Below are 17381 nucleotides of genomic sequence, written 5' to 3'. Positions count from 1 at the left end.
CTCTCCAGCCCATGTCCCCCAGTAGACCATTTTTTAGTTTACATTCCCAGGCTGTGCCCTGACCTGTAGAGGGAACAGAGAGAGAAATGAGTCTTTTCTAGACCCAGCTTTGTCTTCTGGGCGCTGCAGTAAGATGAAGGTAGGCAGCCATTGGAACTAGCTAACTTTTGTACAGTTGGTGACGTTTGCTCCCAGCCCCTCCTCTTAGCTAGTTGAGCTATTACTTGCCTTACTCAGGTCATTAAATATGTATCATTAAATTTTATGCATATGGTTAAATGACTGTGACATTTAACTTAGTATATATTTGCTTAGCATTCATGGTTTGTGGCTCTTGCCTGTGATTAAAAGCTTAGAATTATAAACCATATTTTTGTTTTCAACTTATTTTACTGCAGCCAAAATGGAACCAAAATTACATTAGCTGTTTTAACTCTATTAAATGGTATTTAAACTGATTTTGAGCTGGTTCCACCAACAAAAATCTCCTAGAAAGATGGATTTCTCCGTCTTGACAGAAGAGCCAGGTTCAGGATTCCATCTCGTCCACCTCCTTAAGCCAGTGTTCTCATTGCTTTTGATCAAAGATGTATGTGCTGAGCTTGCTCCAAAAATCTGCGCACCAATGTGTACAAAGAACTGTGATCAGTCAAATTCAATTGGGCTCAAACTGTCAAAGCAGAGCAGAGAGTTCATGTCTAATAAAGCACCTTGTGTCTGAATCAAATGCTTGCTTGAGTGGAGGAGGAGAGCTGGCAGAGGGCTCGGGCCTCTGCGTGCAGCGCATTCAGGCTGATGGGGAAGACAGAGATGCGGGAAGCATGCCCCTATTTGGAATTTCAGTTCTGTTGACATCCCAGCTTTCTTTTACAATATTGAACATTTGTTTGTGAACACAAAGACTCTTAGGACTTTGACTTTCAAAGTGGAAGAACGCATTTTCTGGTGTAATTACGTAAATTGCCTACACCACTTAGAAAAATGGGGTGGAAACTAGAGACTTGAGATTAAATTGAGTCCAAGGTTTTGCTAAGTGTAATCACTTGGAATTTGGCTGCTTCCCCAGGGTCTCCTGTGAACTTGAACTTTAACAATAAGAGTAAGTAGGGGGAATAGTCAGTCCCTGCATGTGTATTCCAGAAGTGTCATGATCCTCTAAAGACAGCTGTGTTTTGGGCAACTAAAAACAAAATCATGTTACATTCATATAAACTCCTAGATGTTACTTATTTTTATCACAGACTTGAGCATTGTTAGCAACTGGCTCTGGATAAATACGTGTCTGTATAGAATGCATTTCAGTGTCTAATTACGCTCTTCATTCATACCAACAAAGTAGGGTTTAAAGGAGCTAGTCTTCCTTTTAAAAAAGTTACTTTTATGTTAGGAAGCAGTCACATCTGAAAGAAAAGGGCGTCTGAAAATAGCCAGTGAATTTGAACCCAAATCTCCAACAAACCTCTAAAAGCTTGTATCTGTCCCAGAGTTTCTATGAGCTGGTCTTACAGCATGTGACTTTGAGCTGGCAGGATTTGCATAAGAAGCAGCGTGTGACCCTCAGCAGTGCAAATGTGACCACTCTACTGTTGACCTCTGAAGAAAGATGCTTAGCCAGGGAGGGGTTGAGATGGACACAGACCTTCTGATGTCACTAGCAGCCTCTCACTGCTATGAGTGCACAAAAGATGAGTCAGATGAGTAGGACGTAAATATATATTCAGAGCACTAGAGTAGACAATTCAGCAAGAGGTCTGATGCACACCCTTAACAAGACCCTGATTACAGGTGCAGAAGATCCTTCTAGCTTCACTGTGAATAAGTCTGGCCACTGATGAAAGAACCACTTAACAAAACTTATTACAGTAAACAACCTCAGCTTTACCTTCAGTGGAGGGTCTAGTATAGTCGGGCTGTTGCCCTCACACTTCAAAGCTAAATATTAGTGCCTTAGCCTACTTAACTATGACTAAAGTCTAACTGGAAACGGCAGGAAGTTTAAGATCATGGAGAAATTTTTTTTTTTTTTAATTTAGCTGTGCTGTGCATCACACCATCCTCATGACAGGGAGAAAGGCTGCCTTGACCAAAGGCCGAACCATGTAGTGAGGTGGGTTAGATGTCTGATACATGTTCATGCATATGATACATATAAATGGCTTCAATCGGACGTTGCTTGCCAGGAGGTCATATAAAAAAGGCCATTGTGACAGATGACTCCTCTTTCAGTAGTGATGGGGGAACGTGTCATATGTTCCCAATGCGCTGGTGTGTATCTGAGTCCACAGTTGGTCTAAGGCACTCCTGAATCATGCCTTAGTTGCCTGGGGGAGTGGAGGGAGAGTGGCCCAGTGCTCCTAGAACAGAGGAGGGAGAGTCAGTTACCACAAAGCAGGGGCATTGCTTAGGACAAGGGAGCTCTGAGGTAAAAGGCAAACTTACTGTGGCGCCTGAAAGAGAAATAACTAGTGTGAGCATCTGACGCAGGCAGGCATCATTGCCAAAGGTTCAGGTAAGACGGTTGTCAAGACTATTGTCCCTGTTGACTATGTAGCCTCCTCTTTTCTATACCCTTCAGGCTTAGAGGGTGCAGGCACTGAGAGGACAAGAGGCTCCAGACTCCAGATGAGGGACAGAGAGGCCCCACCTTGTTTTTCTCTCCGCTGCAGCCTTTGGTGGCGGGGGAGCTCCAATGTTAGGCAGCCTTTAGGGTATAAGGTATACTTGAACAGACTGATTAATTGCTGACATGCAGCTATGCTTGTAATGGAAATGCTTTGGGGGAGCTTCTAGTATTTGCGAGAGATTTTTATCTTGGGTGGCAGTCTCCTAATGGAGACTGGTCCTGGTGTAGGGAGAGAGAGAGAGACCAGAACTATCATGGGATTTACTGGTGACTCACTGCTTAGTCACACACTGGAGCTGCTGTGGAAGGAGAGACCAGTGTTCAGCTTGAAAGAAAAAGAAATGATTCTTGACTTGAGATATGCATGGATTTAAACTTCAACCTTATAAGATGGAATGTCCTAATAGCTTCAAGCACAGTGCCTAGAAGCATTGGACAAAAGTGAGACATTGCTGAATGATCAAGCTTGATTTAGGGATAAAACTTAAAGGCTAGCTTCTAAGTATTTAGTGAGATTCTTGACTGGAAGACTTTCATAAAAGATGGCATGTTTGAGAGGAAGAGAAAATTTACATTTTTATGGACTGGTTTTCTCTTTAGATGTGACTACTCCCTAACAAACATGAAAGCATTTTATTGTAATCTCTCTTATTACTTTTATTCTTCAATAGCTACAAACCACACATAACACACATACCTACTTCTAGTAGTAACTGTTTCTAGATGTATAATATAGCAGGCATTAAGAGATTCACACAGGCATCACTGTCTCTAAAAGGGAAGCTTCTAAAGAACTGGAGTTGGAGGAAACAAAGATTCTTAAGGATGGTGTAGTGTAAATGTGAGCTGAAAACAAAGTTAATCTGCCTTCTTCTCTTCTCTTCCTCAACCTGTCTCTTCTTCTCTCCTCCATCTTAGTTCCTTTTCTATTGCTGTGACAAAATCCCAGAACCAAGGCAACTTGCAGAAGAAAGAGTTTATTGGGGTTTATAGTTTCAGAAGGTGAGCCCATGCCTATGGTGGGGAGCATGGCATTAGGTAGGCAGGCATAGCATTACAGCTGTAGCTGAGAGCTCACATCACCCACAAACAGAAGGCAGAAAGGGCTAAGAATAGCATGAACTTCTGAAACCTCGAAGCCCACACCTAGTGAAACACCTTCTCCAACAAAGCCATACCATCGAATCCTTCCCAAGCAGTTCCATCAACTGGGAGCCAAACATTCAAATACCTGAGCTTATGTGGGTCATTCTCATTCAAACCACCACATCTCCTTACTTAAAAACCCATTAGGCAGCATTCAGTGATACAAGACAGCAGCCCAGTTGGGCCTTGCCCCACCAGAGGATGTCAGGGAGACATTCCAGGAAGGACAGAAACCCATGCAAGGATAGTGACCTACATGAGTGTATTTGTTACTCTTCTCATAGCTCTGTCAAAATCTTGACAAAGGCAACATAATAAAGAAAGGTTTTATTTGGGGTCATGATTTAAGAAGGGATATAGTTCATTATGGTAAGAAAGGGATGGCCCCAGGAAAAGGAATGGCTTATCACATTCTGTCAGTGTCACAGAATGGACTGGGAGTAGGATTGGGTTATAAAACCTTAAGATGTGCTCCCATTGACCTACCTCTTCAGGGAGGCTTCATTCCTCAGGATAACCAGCCAAGAGCCTACAAGGTTGTATGTGGCCCAGGATAACTATGAGCACATCCCAACACAAAATTATAATCTTAAAACATTCGACTTTTGGAAGGGAGTAACTTGAATGCACGTTTTTCAATCATGAACTTTGTAGATGGCATCATGTTACAGCATCTGAAAAGAAAATGTATGTATTCTCTCACAAACCACAGACCATCAATTGACTAGCCCTGGAAAGCTACACAACATTCTAGTAACAATGCTATCAGTTGGAACCAAGTGTCCAAATCCAAGGGCCTTGTGAAGAGATTTCACATTTGAACAACAATGTATTTCACACTCAATATGTTATTTAAGTTCCTCCCTTTTAAAGTTTGTACATTTTTCTCTTGCTTTCAAATTCTTCTCATTGATATAGAACACAGAGTATCCCAAAGAAATCATGTCATAGAAGCACATTGAGTATCATTCACTCTTAAATGAAGGAATACAGTAATTATGATGGTGTTTGATCAAGATTTACTGTGTAATGGGAACTGGACTTAGAACCAGCCTTTAGTGAAGGTGGAGATCAGGGTGTACTTTCAGCTTTTATACATTTTTAAATTGTGTTAGTCTTCATTCAAATCATCAACCTCTTATAGGAGCATCCTTTATAAACTTGCAGTGAAAAGTCTTCAGACTCAGGTTCATCTCCTATGGCAGGTAGAGCCAGTTAAATGTTTAAGAAGTTTCCTTCCTGACTATGGAATGAGACTCAAAGGAAGCAAGTTAAAGTTGATGAATTCTTATGTGGGGACCTCAGTTGACCCCTCTTACTCAAGGCCCTCTCCTATGCCATTCAGAATACACCAGCCCCTGGTCCAGGAGGCTTGTCCTCTAGATGGACAAAGAGGCCCTTACCACTCCCTTTTTTTTTTCTATAGTTGATGGAAATTGAGCTTCTAAGGTGTGGTTTCTCTTACATTAGCCACCTTATAGTAACTGCTTTCCAAAACATGGAGGGGATTTAGAGGAATGTCTTGAGAACTGTGGTTGACACAGGTACATGTTATTCATGGGCATAACTTTCAATGAAATCAGAAACTAGACTGGAAGATAAAACCATACTATATAAATATTGGTTCAAAATACTATCTATGTCTCTAATTTCTTTACAGGATAATAATAGAATTGTAATAGCTACCCTTGGCTCTTTATCTGGCTCCACCCCATCTGTTTTTGTTCTGCTTGACTCTGATCCAGTTCCTGCAAAAGAGCTTTGGCATGTTTCCATGTGCTCTATGCATTTTTCCCCAAGCACAACATGGCTACTATTTCCTTCCTCCGTGAGGCCCCATATCTTGCCTTAGCTGTTAAGTGGAGCTCAGGCTATTTTGAAGAGGAGAAAGCAGGTTATATAGTTATATATAAGTAAAATATATATTATATAAAATATATAACTATATAAAACTACACACACATATATATATACATACACACGTGCACACACACGCACACACACACACTGTGTGCAGTGTAACATTATTCAGCTTTTTAAGGAAGTCCTGCTTCCCACAGTGACTGTACAGGTGGAGTTATTCAGGATTCTGAGTATCTAGCCAACAGTGTGATGACTATGGTTAGTAAGCTGTATTACAGGGAGGGAGCAAATGTTCTACGTGCACATGCATGCAAACACACATATGTACTCACAACACACACAAACATAAACTCACACATATGCACATACCGGTAAGGTAGTAGAAGTTTAGTACTTTGCAGTTACCAGTTTATTGTGTATACATGCTTTAAAACATGACATTATCTGCTTTTAATACATGTATTTTGTTTTTTAAATTTTACTTCAGTAAAGTTGTGCAAACAAAGACTATAAGAAAATTGCCTAGCACAGTGCCTGGCACATGAGAGATAAAAGCAGCAGCAATTGTTATGTATTTGTTGAATGTAATTTAAAAGAGATCCCATCTCTGTGCCATAACTATGAATATCTAAAAACTAAAAGAATGCTGTCTCTGCAGTCTTACTACCTAGCCATGGCAACCAGCATGTAATTAATAACTGTGATAAAGTAAGTTATCTTATTGGGATTCTGTATTTCTGTTACTATTTTTTAATCACTATCTAGAATCAAACAGGAATCCCAGAAAAGGTGCAGGAGCAATGCTGTGGGAGCGTCGTGGTTAATGAGATGCTTGTTGACTCTCATAGGTAGCGTGCTTGCTAAGCGTCTCTCTGTGTATTTCTCCTTGCCTTGTCACCATTTGTGTGACCATGGGGTAGCAACATGACACTGGAAATGAGCTGAATGAGGACAGGAAGGAGTGTGTGAGCTTGGTTGGGTAAATCAATGAGTACCTGATTTATGAGATAACAGAGAATATAATCTGGCTAGGAATGACTTCTTTGATTTTGATGATATCTGCTTTGCCCACTCAATGAAGCAGTTGTAAATGGCATGATATGCTGGAGCAAAAAGAAAATAGATGCTGTATCTAGACTCACGCTGCTGATGGCACCACCATCTGGGATCAGCCATTCATAAAAGATTCGATGTGAGGCGGGCACGTATCTGAATGTGCGTGTCAAGTCTCTCCCATCTGCTTTGACTTTGCTTAGGATAATAACGGTTCTCTTACCCACTTACTTGAATCTGTGCCGATTCTTTTACTATTCATTAAGCAGACATATGCAGACATAGTCTTTGTGGTCTTTGGCCAGTGCTTTTGAGTCCCAACAAAATTAGCCTTAATTGGGTCAGTAGAAATTTTCCTAAAAGCTGTGTATTTTATGGCCTGGGACAGAAGCAATAGACCATTTATTGATGATTACAACACAAAATTTACACTGTCATCTACCATTAAGAAATGGCGTCTGAAGGACATGTGTGTTGCTGGCACACAGACTTTGTGGGGACTTGGAGCAAGCAAGAAGTCTTTCCGAGGTGGGAGGCCTTCACTAGCTCCTATTTCTTAAATTTTATTTTATAGTTAATAATTTTACCTTCAAGTCAGTTGTCTTCTTTATTTTTGTTCTGTATTTTAAATTATATTGCCATGCCTCTCAGCTTCAATATCTCTCCTACTCCACCCCTCAGATAAAAACCTCCATTGCTCAAAGCAAATGAATTGCACCCTGACCTGAGGCAGAAAGTAAATTAACACAGTGATGATTCAGGGTAACATGGGAATATCACCCAGATGAAAATTACTGCTGATTAAAAGAGTAACTTTTTTATGCTTGAACGTTGCTCTCAGAAATCACCATGGAAACACAACACAGTCATCCTGTTTCCTAGTAAAACACAAAGAGCTGTACCTGCTTAGCAAGTGGAATCTATCAGATGTAACCAATGGCCCTGAATGTTTTAGAGCTGACCACCTGTCATCCTTTCAAAGTGACTGTCACTTATTGCAATCAAGTGTCACACAATGCACGACTCCAGCTAATCTAGCTCTCCAAGGAGTGCTTGTGTTGATAGACAAAGCATGGTGGAGAAAGGGGAAGACCCTGCTGCCTTTCACATCAGCCCAGATGCTTGTGCTCCACGAAACCACATGTTTATGTGAGGTATCTGAGGAGTGAAGCCTTTATAGACAACATTCACATGTTTATCATTGAATTACTAATACTCTGGGAGGTGAATGGTCAAGACAAATGGCACCATATCTACACTCTTTCACTGAAATTACTTATCATTGCCTATCTTATTTTTTATGGTATGCACCCCTTTTCCACTTCAAGAGGTTTTAGTTTACAGAGCCATTTCAAGGAACTACAATGATTTACAGTTTCCTGCAGGGGGAGATTCTGAGCTCATTCCCAGCTCATTAGTAAGTTTCCTTTGATAACTTTGAGCCAGATTTATGTAAATATGTGAGGACTGCATTGGTGTCACATGTGTAGCAGAGAAGGTAGTTATTAGTGTGTATAATTACTGCAATCCAAGACTATATAACAAGATGGCACTCAAAAAAAAAAAAAAAAGGGATTTTTGTTTGTTTGACTTTTGACAGAAAGCCTCTGTTACCTAGCATGGCTCTTGATGATGTAGGGTCAATGTCATTGTGTATTTATTAAGAACACACAGTGTATAAAGTATCACTCATCTGAGTTAGACCCTGCAATATCTTGATGGATTTAGTGTATATTGTAATTTGATAGTGATTCAGGAAATAAGTGAATGAATTACTCTATCGCAACAGTGGCTTCTGTAACATTTGCTAGTTCTATATGAATCAACACAACTATTAGATAAAAGAACTACTATGTGCTTGTATCAGTGTGGAGATGGACTAGATATTATAGTTTTAAAAAAGATTTTATATTTTAATCATATGCTTGTGTGTTCTTCTGTATGTGAGAGCATGTATACACAAGTGCAGATACCCATGAAGTATGTGAGCATGCGCACACAAGTGCAGATACTCATGAAGGTCAAAAAGAGGATGTTGGATCCCCAGAGTTGGAATGATATGTGGTTGTGAGCCACCTGCCGTGGGTACTAGGATTGGACTCAAGTCCTCTGAAATAATAGTACACAGCCTTAACAACTATGCCATCTCTTTAGTTCTCAAAAGCTTATCTTTTAAAAAAAAAATATTTCCATGCAACATAGAGGAAGAAAAATACTTTAGATGAAAACTTGTACTGAAAATAATGACATTCCTAAACAAAATGTCAGCAAATTAACTGCAACGTATTGAAAGGATAATACATCATGGCCTGTAGAGTTGCTCTGAGAAGCCAAGTAGAGGGTAACACTGAAAAACTAAGCAAGGTAATTTACAATATGAAGAGAAGAGGCAGGAAAAAATATCAGCAAAATAGCTTAGTGCAGTTAAAAAGCATTAGGCAGAGCTCAATGCCTGCATAAAATATGAAAAAGTTAGCTGACTATGAATACAAAGAAGCATCATTAATCTGATAAAGATTTTTCGGCAAACCATCTTTGGTAAAAATACAAAGCTTAATAGTGAAACACTGAAAAGCCAATTATGCATAGCACATACTGTTTTGTTGTTGTTGTTGTTGTTGTTGGGTTTTTTTTTTCCCACTGTTGGAATGGAGGTGTCAGGGCTTGGGAGAGAGATCAGTAAAAAGCTTGCCTTGCCAGCACTAGAATGGAAGACTAGAACTGTAGAACCCACGTAAAAGCTAAGCTAACTTGGGATCTGCCTACAATCCCACACTCAAGAGTCAAGAGATAGGAATCCCAGGGAAAGCTGGCTCTCTGTACCTACAGAATTGGCTAGTTCCATGTTCACTGTGGACCTTGTCGCGATAAAGTAGAGAACAAACAGGGAGGGACATTAGATGTCAACCTGTGGCCTCTCTGTGCATGTGTACCTACATAGGTGTGCCCTCACACACGTGGACATACATGCACATACACCACACTCACAATGAGGCTGTGGTTCAGTGTTAGGACACTTGCCTTATATACATCAAGCCCTAGGTTCAATTCCTAGTACTAGGACCAAGAAAAAAATAAAAATAAAATAAAGGGAAAGTTTGGAGCTAGGAAAGCTTCCCAATGATCACAAAAAGAAAGAAAGAAAGAAAGATAGTTAGATAGAAAGATAGAAAGAGAGAAAGAAAGAAAAATCAACAACAACAACAAAAACAAACCAACAACAAAAAAACCCAAGAAACTGTTCATGTGTAATTAAGTTATACATTAAGGGAGTGATAGACTAATCGAATATGCATAAAGTAGGTCATCTCCATGGAACTTGATTCAAGAAGGACTGTTAAGGGGATAGGCCAATATGAACCAAGCCAGGATACTTCTTTATGCTAGTCAAAAAAAGAAAAACAAACAAACAAAAAAACAAAAACAAGATGCCATTTATAAATACAGTACCATTTACATTAGCATTTAAAATACAGAAAATGTTCCTTGTATGAAAGCAATAAAAATTATTTTTTAAGAGTTTTATTTTTTGTTAGATGTTTTCTTTATTTACATTGCAAATTTTATCCCCTCCAAAAAAAACCCCTATCCCATTCCCCCATCCCTGCTCACTAAGCCACCCGCTCCCACTTCCCTGTCCTGGCATTCCTCTACACTGGGGCATCAAGCCTTCATGAGATCAAGGGCCTCTCCTCTCATTGATGTCCCACAAGGCCATCCTCTGATACACATGCAGCTGGAGCCATGGATCCCACCATGTGTACTCTTTGGTTGGTGGTTTAGACCCTGGGAGCTCTGGGGGTACTAGCTAGTTCATATTGTTGTTCCTCCTATGGGGCTACAAACCCCTTCAGCTTCTTGGGTCCTTTCTCTAGCTCCTCTATTGGGGACTTTGTGCTCAGTCCAATGGATGGCTGTGAGCATCCACTTCTGTATTGGTCAAGCACTGGCAGAGCCTCTCAGGAGTCAGCTATATCAGGCTCCTGTCAGCAAGCACTTGTTGGCATCCATAATAGTGTCTAGGTTAGGTAACTGTATATGGTATGGATCCCTAAGTGGGACAGTCACTGGATGGCCTTTCCTTCAGTTTCTGCCCCAAACTTTGTCTCTGTATTTCAAAATACAACAAAAACAAAACCAAGATGCCATTTACAAATACAGTACCATTTACATTAGCATTTAAAATACACAAAATGTTCCTTCTATGAAAACAATAAAAATTATTTTAAAAAAATGAAAAAAATTTAAATGCCTTTACCTTATTCAAGGTCAGTAATTTAAAATTCTACTTCTTTTCTTTACCCCAGAAATTATTGAGTGGGAAATGAAATTTTAAAAAGAAAGCCAGTCGTAAAATAATAATTTTCAATATCATAAAAGTATCAAATGCTCTGATGGAACAATATAATACATTATGGGAAAAAAACCAATAAGTACAAAAAGATTTTTCTATCTGAAGACTAAAGAAAAAAATCACTAGAGATAGTAAACCACTTCCTCCTGACATATAGATTCATCAAAATCCCCGTAAGGTTCTTCACACGTACGTGATTTGAAAGCTGGTTTTTAATTTTATATGGAAATACAAAAGGCAAAGAATATGCAAAAATCATGAAAAAGAAAAGCCTAGAGACTTTGCTTCTAGATATCTAAGACCTATTACAGAGTTACAAAAATGAAAATAATCTGGATTTGTACAAAGTAGACAAAATGGAGGATGTGGAATTATAGACTAAGCCTGCACATGCATTCCCCTCTCCAATGAAGTGCAGCATGAAAGTTCAGTAGGAGAGCAAAATACCTTTTAACTAAATTTTGCTGGGGGGAAATGAATATGCTTTCACTACACACAAAACTCAATTCAAATAGGATTATGATCCATATTGGAAAGATGCGAAAAGAAAGGTGTTTTTCACAGGTTTTTCACCTGTGGGTCATGACCACTCTGGCAAACCTCTGTCTTCAAAAATATTAGCATTACAATTGAAGACAGTAGCAGTATTACAGCTGTGAAGTAGCAATAAAATACTTTTATAGCTGACGATCACCACAACTGTATTAAAGGGTCACAGCATTGGGAAGGTTGAGGACCACTATGTTAGAACACACAGGGAACATACTCATGTCTCAGAGGGAAAGATTTCTAAAATAAGTTGTAAAATGTTGGACTATATTAATCTTAATTTTTGCTGATTAAAAGACAAAAGAGAGATTACAATGGTTATTCATATGAAAAGTTGTGAACTCTTGCAGAATATTTAAAGAAGCTCTAAAATCTAATACTGGAGACATTAGATATGCCAATTGAAAAGTAGGCAAAAGGTTTGAGCAGGCACTGTACAAAAGTATATCCAAGGACTGTCACACAGGAAAAAATGATCAACCCTCATAGTTACTGTGGTGGTTTGAATATACTTGGCCCAGGGCATGGCACTATTAGGAGGTGTGGCCTTGTTGGAGTAGGTGTGGCCTTGTTGAAGGAAGTGTGTAACTGTTGGGTTGGGCAGTGAGACCCTCCTCCTAACCATGTGGGAGCCAGTCTACTCCTAGTGGCCTTCAGATGAATATGTAGAACTCTCAGCTTCTCCTGCACCATGCCAGCCTGGACACTGCCATGTTCCCACCTTGATGGTTATGGACTGAACATCTGAACCTGGAAGCCAGCCCCAATTCAATGTTGTCCTTGTAAAAGTTGCATTGGTCATAGTATCTGTCCACAGCAGTAAAACCCTGACTAAGTTACTCAAAAAGAACAAGCTATAAGTACCATGGATGTGTTAGTGTTCCACTGCTTCCATTCATAGATGGCTACCAGGTTCATGGATCATGGCACAGTTTTAGTATCTTATAGTTCAATATGTTAGAAATCCGGTATAAATTTCAACACAGAGAGAAGAAAGGTTTGAAAAAAATGTGGCATGACTTTTGGTCAGTGAGGGACACTTGAGCAACTCAAAGCCAGTGTAAGACCAGAACTGATGAGAATCTATTGATCTAAATGATTGCCTGTTTTCCCCAAACTCTTATGACTTTGAACCATCTTTCTCCTATATTCTCCCAACATTGGCCTTCATAGCATCCATACTGAAGCTCTTCTGTAAGGATTGCTTTGATCAGACAGTTACTCGATTACCATTTCTGAAGAACCTGGTTGTTTATTAGTGTCTGAACCTAAATGGTTGCTAGGTTTTAGGGTTTTGGTTTGTTTGTTTGGTTGGTTTTGTTTTATTTTGTTGTTGTTTGTTTACTTGTTTTGTAGCATAGTTGTTTCTTTGATATGTGTTAAGTTCAGGCAATGCCTTAAGTATAGTCATTGGAGTTTTATTAGTATCTTTGCAAGGACACTTCCATGACCGTGAGATTATGTGTGCATGTTACTTTATACATTAAAGGAAATATTTGTACTTAAACCAACATTTGCTATAACTGAATGTATAGGTTGTATGTAAGCTAGACGTTGAGGTTAAACACAATTCTACTGCAGATCCTTTGCAGGATTTGTACCTTATGTTTCCAGTATGTCCTATCCTATATGTGACTTGGTATCTAGTCTCTTCCTTGGTCCTTTCCTTTATCTATTCATGCAAATACGTGTAGTAACCCATGAAAAACAGATTAGAGAAGCTTTTGGACCACTTTCTTCCTGAGTCATGTATTAGCCTCTTATATAGTACTGTGTTATTTAGCCAGATATATAATATTGGGTAAGACTTAAAGTTCATTAATATCTATGACTTTTTATCTTCTTCTAACATATACAGCCATGCTGACATTTAGAAGATAGCTGTAGAAGCAGGACTGGATTATAAGTGGTGAATGGACTTAGAACAGATGTATAAATAATTGTCCTGTTGTGGACTATTTTTCTCATTATGAAAATACTTTGTACCTAGCTATAGAATTTTTGTGAGTACATAGAAAAAATATATATAATGTTGAAATCTATGATTTTTTTCCTACCTAAAGAAAAACAACTTCTTTTTTTTTAGTAAAAAAAAAAAAAAATTGCGTTTACTTAGAAGCATTTAGAATGTCGACAAAACAGCCACGATTTTTTTTTTTTGTAATTACAGAGTAGTATTCAGTTAACAGAACAACACTGATCTTTGTATAAGCTGCATTAGAGACAACTGAAGATGAAAAAAAATTAAACCCAAAAACCAAAAGAAAAAAAAAGACAAAAACCAAACTACGGTCCCCATATATAACTAATTTGTGCTGTGCACCAACAAGAACCTGCTTAAAATTTCCATGCCAATTTACAAACCCCAGACTGGACCAGGCAAGGTTAGTGGCTATTGAAAATACCACCAGGACAGGGCTATCTAAAGACACATTCGGTAGGTAGTGTGTTAACTATACAAAAAAGACACTGTACAGTTTAAAAACAAATCGTACACTGCCTTACGGTTCAATTTTTTTTTTCTTTAAAAGGAGTGAGTAGTGTACAGGGGGGTTAAATGCTTTATAGACAAGAAACAAAACTGCTAGAACCAACTTATTCATCATTATCTTCTTCTTCCTCTTCCTCTTCCTCATCCTCTTCATCCTCCTCCTTATCTTCCTCTTCCTTTTTTTTCTTGCTCTTCTCAGCCTTGACCACCCCCTTTTTCGCTATATCAGGTTTTCCTTTAGCTCTGTAGGCAGCAATATCTTTCTCGTACTTCTTCAGCTTGGCCTTCTTCTCATAGGGCTGCTTGTCATCCACTGCAGTGGTGTTCCACATCTCTCCTAGTTTCTTTGCAGCATCACCAATGGATAAGCCAGGACGCTCACCTTTGATTTTGGGGAGGTACTCAGAATAGAATAAGAAGGCCAAAGGAGGCCTCTTGGGTGCATTGGGGTCCTTGAACTTCTTTTTGGTCTCCCCTTTGGGTGGGGGGATGTAGGCTTTCATTTCTCTTTCATAACTGAACCTTGTCAGCCTTTGCCATGTCTTCAGATTTCCCCTTTTCTTTAGCAGACATGGTCTTCCACCTTTCTGAGCACTTCTTGGAGAACTCTGAGAAGTTGACAGAAGCATCCGGGTGCTTCTTCTTGTGCTCTCCCCAGCAGGTTTGCACAAAGAATGCACATGAGGACATTTTGCCTCTTGGCTTCTTAGGATCTCCTTTGCCCATGTTTAGTTGATTTTTCTCCAAGAGGCACAGAGTCGCCCAGTGCCGGTCCAGCTCTCAGCTCTCGCTTGCCCCAGTGCTGTCTCTATGGAGCTCAGTGTACTGCAATTGACAACCAACTTCTATATTTTGTTTAATTTTCTTCCCTTTGTGTATATACAGGTATGTGAGTGGGTGTTTGTGTGTTAGAGTATTTGTTAATTATCTCAAAGCAAAAAAAGAATCTTTTTTTTTTTTTAAAGAATTGAGTTTAGGTGATTAAAAGGCAGTTTGGCATCAATTTAATTTAAACTCCAGCAGAAGAAATATTTTGTTTGGAGCTTGGCTAGAAGAGACACATCAGGGCCATCTGGTTTTAATCCCCTGCTTTACCAACTGATCCAAGAAACTCACCTTCTCCCCAGCCCACCCTTTTCATCCTGTTTGGCAGACTTAGATACGCCCTGGCATGGTTACCAAAACAAATGAATGCTTCTTAAGTCTGCTTGTAATTAATAACTCCCGACAGAGCATGAGTCTTCTGTAGCCTTGGAATTTTGCCTAATTTTCTCCAAGATAAGTAATTAGATGCATAGGACTGATAAAGCTTTTCCTCTTGAACATCTGCCATACAGTTCGCATCTGTAATAAGGGGTAAGGTGATTAAAATCTGAAATGGCCGCAGCTTCTCTCAGGTGTCACAATGCTGATGATGTTTATTACTTCCCTTTACCCCCTATGCCAAATGTATCCCCAAGAAGAAAAGACTTAAAGTGAATCAAAAGGCTCTCCCTGAGTCCATTTGTAAAGTTTGGTTAATGTCTGTTGTCTGTTTCACTCTTCATTGCATACATAGTTTATAGGACAGAAGCTAAATGTGACCGATGGATTTCTCAATATCAAGTTGGTGACGCTTTCTGTAGAAGCCATTGAATTCCCTGAGAGCACATTGGGGCACTTCCCTCATGGGGCTTCCCTGAGCAGCTTGTCTGAGAATGGAATCCTGATTCAGATCTCGGTTCTGTGGGTGGTAATCCTTCCCAACATTTCAAAGGGAATACTTCTTGTCTAAGTTTATCTCATTTCCCTCATGGAGGGCTTCCCAGCCTTTGTGCTATTAATATCTTGAAAGGGAAAACTTATGGGGGCTGCTGATTGTGGGTGTTACCGTGTTACCGAATTCCAGGATGCTTCTTAATTTTCCAGGCCTCGGCTTGCTGGGCACCAATGGCAGCCCTTCTCCTTCAGCTTCCTACATTCAAAAATATTGCCAGACATTTACCAGACATTCACTGGGGATGGATGGTAGATTATACTTCTCTGCTTGGGAACAATATTCACAAGGCAGCAGTAACAGTAAAACAAATAGATCTCTACTGACAATATATAGTTGGAAACCCAGTTAGAATTGATTCATCTCTTGAACAGATCATTGAGAAGGCTCGTGTGGAGAACAGCTGGTTGAATACCTGATTTAACCAGTCTGGTACGCACTACTGGTTGAACGTGAAAGAGGTTTCTGGGTTTGAAATGGGCAAGTCCAGTTGTTCAGGAAGTACAGGGACATCTCCCCATGTAGAGGTGTTCATCCCAGGGGCTCAGTGCTGTATCAGTAGTGCCGAGCTCCTACTAAGCCCAAGCATAGCCAAGAGTAAGTGCAGTTCACTTCTACTCATTCTAGATAAAGTCTTTAAAACAACCAACTGGGCATCTCACCCGCAGAAGGGAGCTGCAGTCTACTTTAATTAAACCAAAGTAATTATTGTGGGAGGGTATTTAATTGCAGCAAAAGATAAAGTGAATTTAGAACGTGGGAAAGGTAGGAAGCTTTAGGATTGGTGTCCAGTGTCCTGGCCAGGAAGTCACAGACTAGGTGGGAAGAGAAAGTGGGACAGTCTCTCAGTGTCCATGGGAAGCTGACCCAAGACCTCTTGTGGAAACCAAAATCCAGAGCTGTGCAAATCTCTTATATAGAATGGCTCTGTATTTGCATGCGACCTACATATTCTCTCTAAGGTTCTTATAATACCTGATGAGTGCTTCATACATAGTTATGCTTTACTACTTAGGGAATACTAACAAAAAATGTGTGTTCAGCATGGTCTTTTTTTTTTTTTTTTTTTTTTTTTTGTCATTTTTATTCTACTGTTTGCTGAGTATATGCAGTTTGCAGAGTCCACAGATAAGGAAGGACCACCTGTAAGTGTTAAAATAGAAAAGGCAACCCTGGATTGTTTTTACTTATTTCATTAAAATCACTTCTGGGATCAAGTTCTTAAGGTTGAGATGCCGAAAATCATCTGTTTGCTCAGCAGTGACGCTTTTTATCTTGGTGTCCAGTTACATACAGAGGGAAAACGGAGGACTGTAAAAAAAAAAAAAAATTGAATATATGAAAACAGATCTACTCAGAAAAACAATCTAAAAATAATTTTTATAATTTCAAGAAATTCATATAAATACTTATTCATATAGCTAGAAATAAATGTTATAACTGAGGTTCTTGAAAGACTAGGAGGCAAGATGGTTTGGTGGGTGAAGGAGTGTGCAGCCAAGGCTGATGGCCTGACTTTAATCATTGCAACCCAAAAGGGTGCCCA

At 39.5% G+C, this 17381-nt stretch overlaps 1 protein-coding gene and 1 pseudogene across 9 annotated transcripts in view; one reads left to right on the top strand and one right to left on the bottom strand.

The window, feature by feature from the left end:
* Positions 1 to 17381, top strand: part of Ankrd44 (ankyrin repeat domain 44) — a 290453-nt gene that overhangs the window by 209764 nt on the left and 63308 nt on the right. The gene's annotated exons all lie outside the window — the stretch shown is intronic.
* LOC116088430 lies at positions 14184 to 14832 on the bottom strand (annotated as a pseudogene).

Source organism: Mastomys coucha, unplaced genomic scaffold, assembly GCF_008632895.1.
Source record: "Mastomys coucha isolate ucsf_1 unplaced genomic scaffold, UCSF_Mcou_1 pScaffold14, whole genome shotgun sequence".
Classification (NCBI taxonomy): domain Eukaryota; kingdom Metazoa; phylum Chordata; class Mammalia; order Rodentia; family Muridae; genus Mastomys; species Mastomys coucha.
The sequence above is the reverse complement of the archived record's forward strand: the minus strand, read 5'-3'. Positions and strand labels throughout refer to the sequence as shown.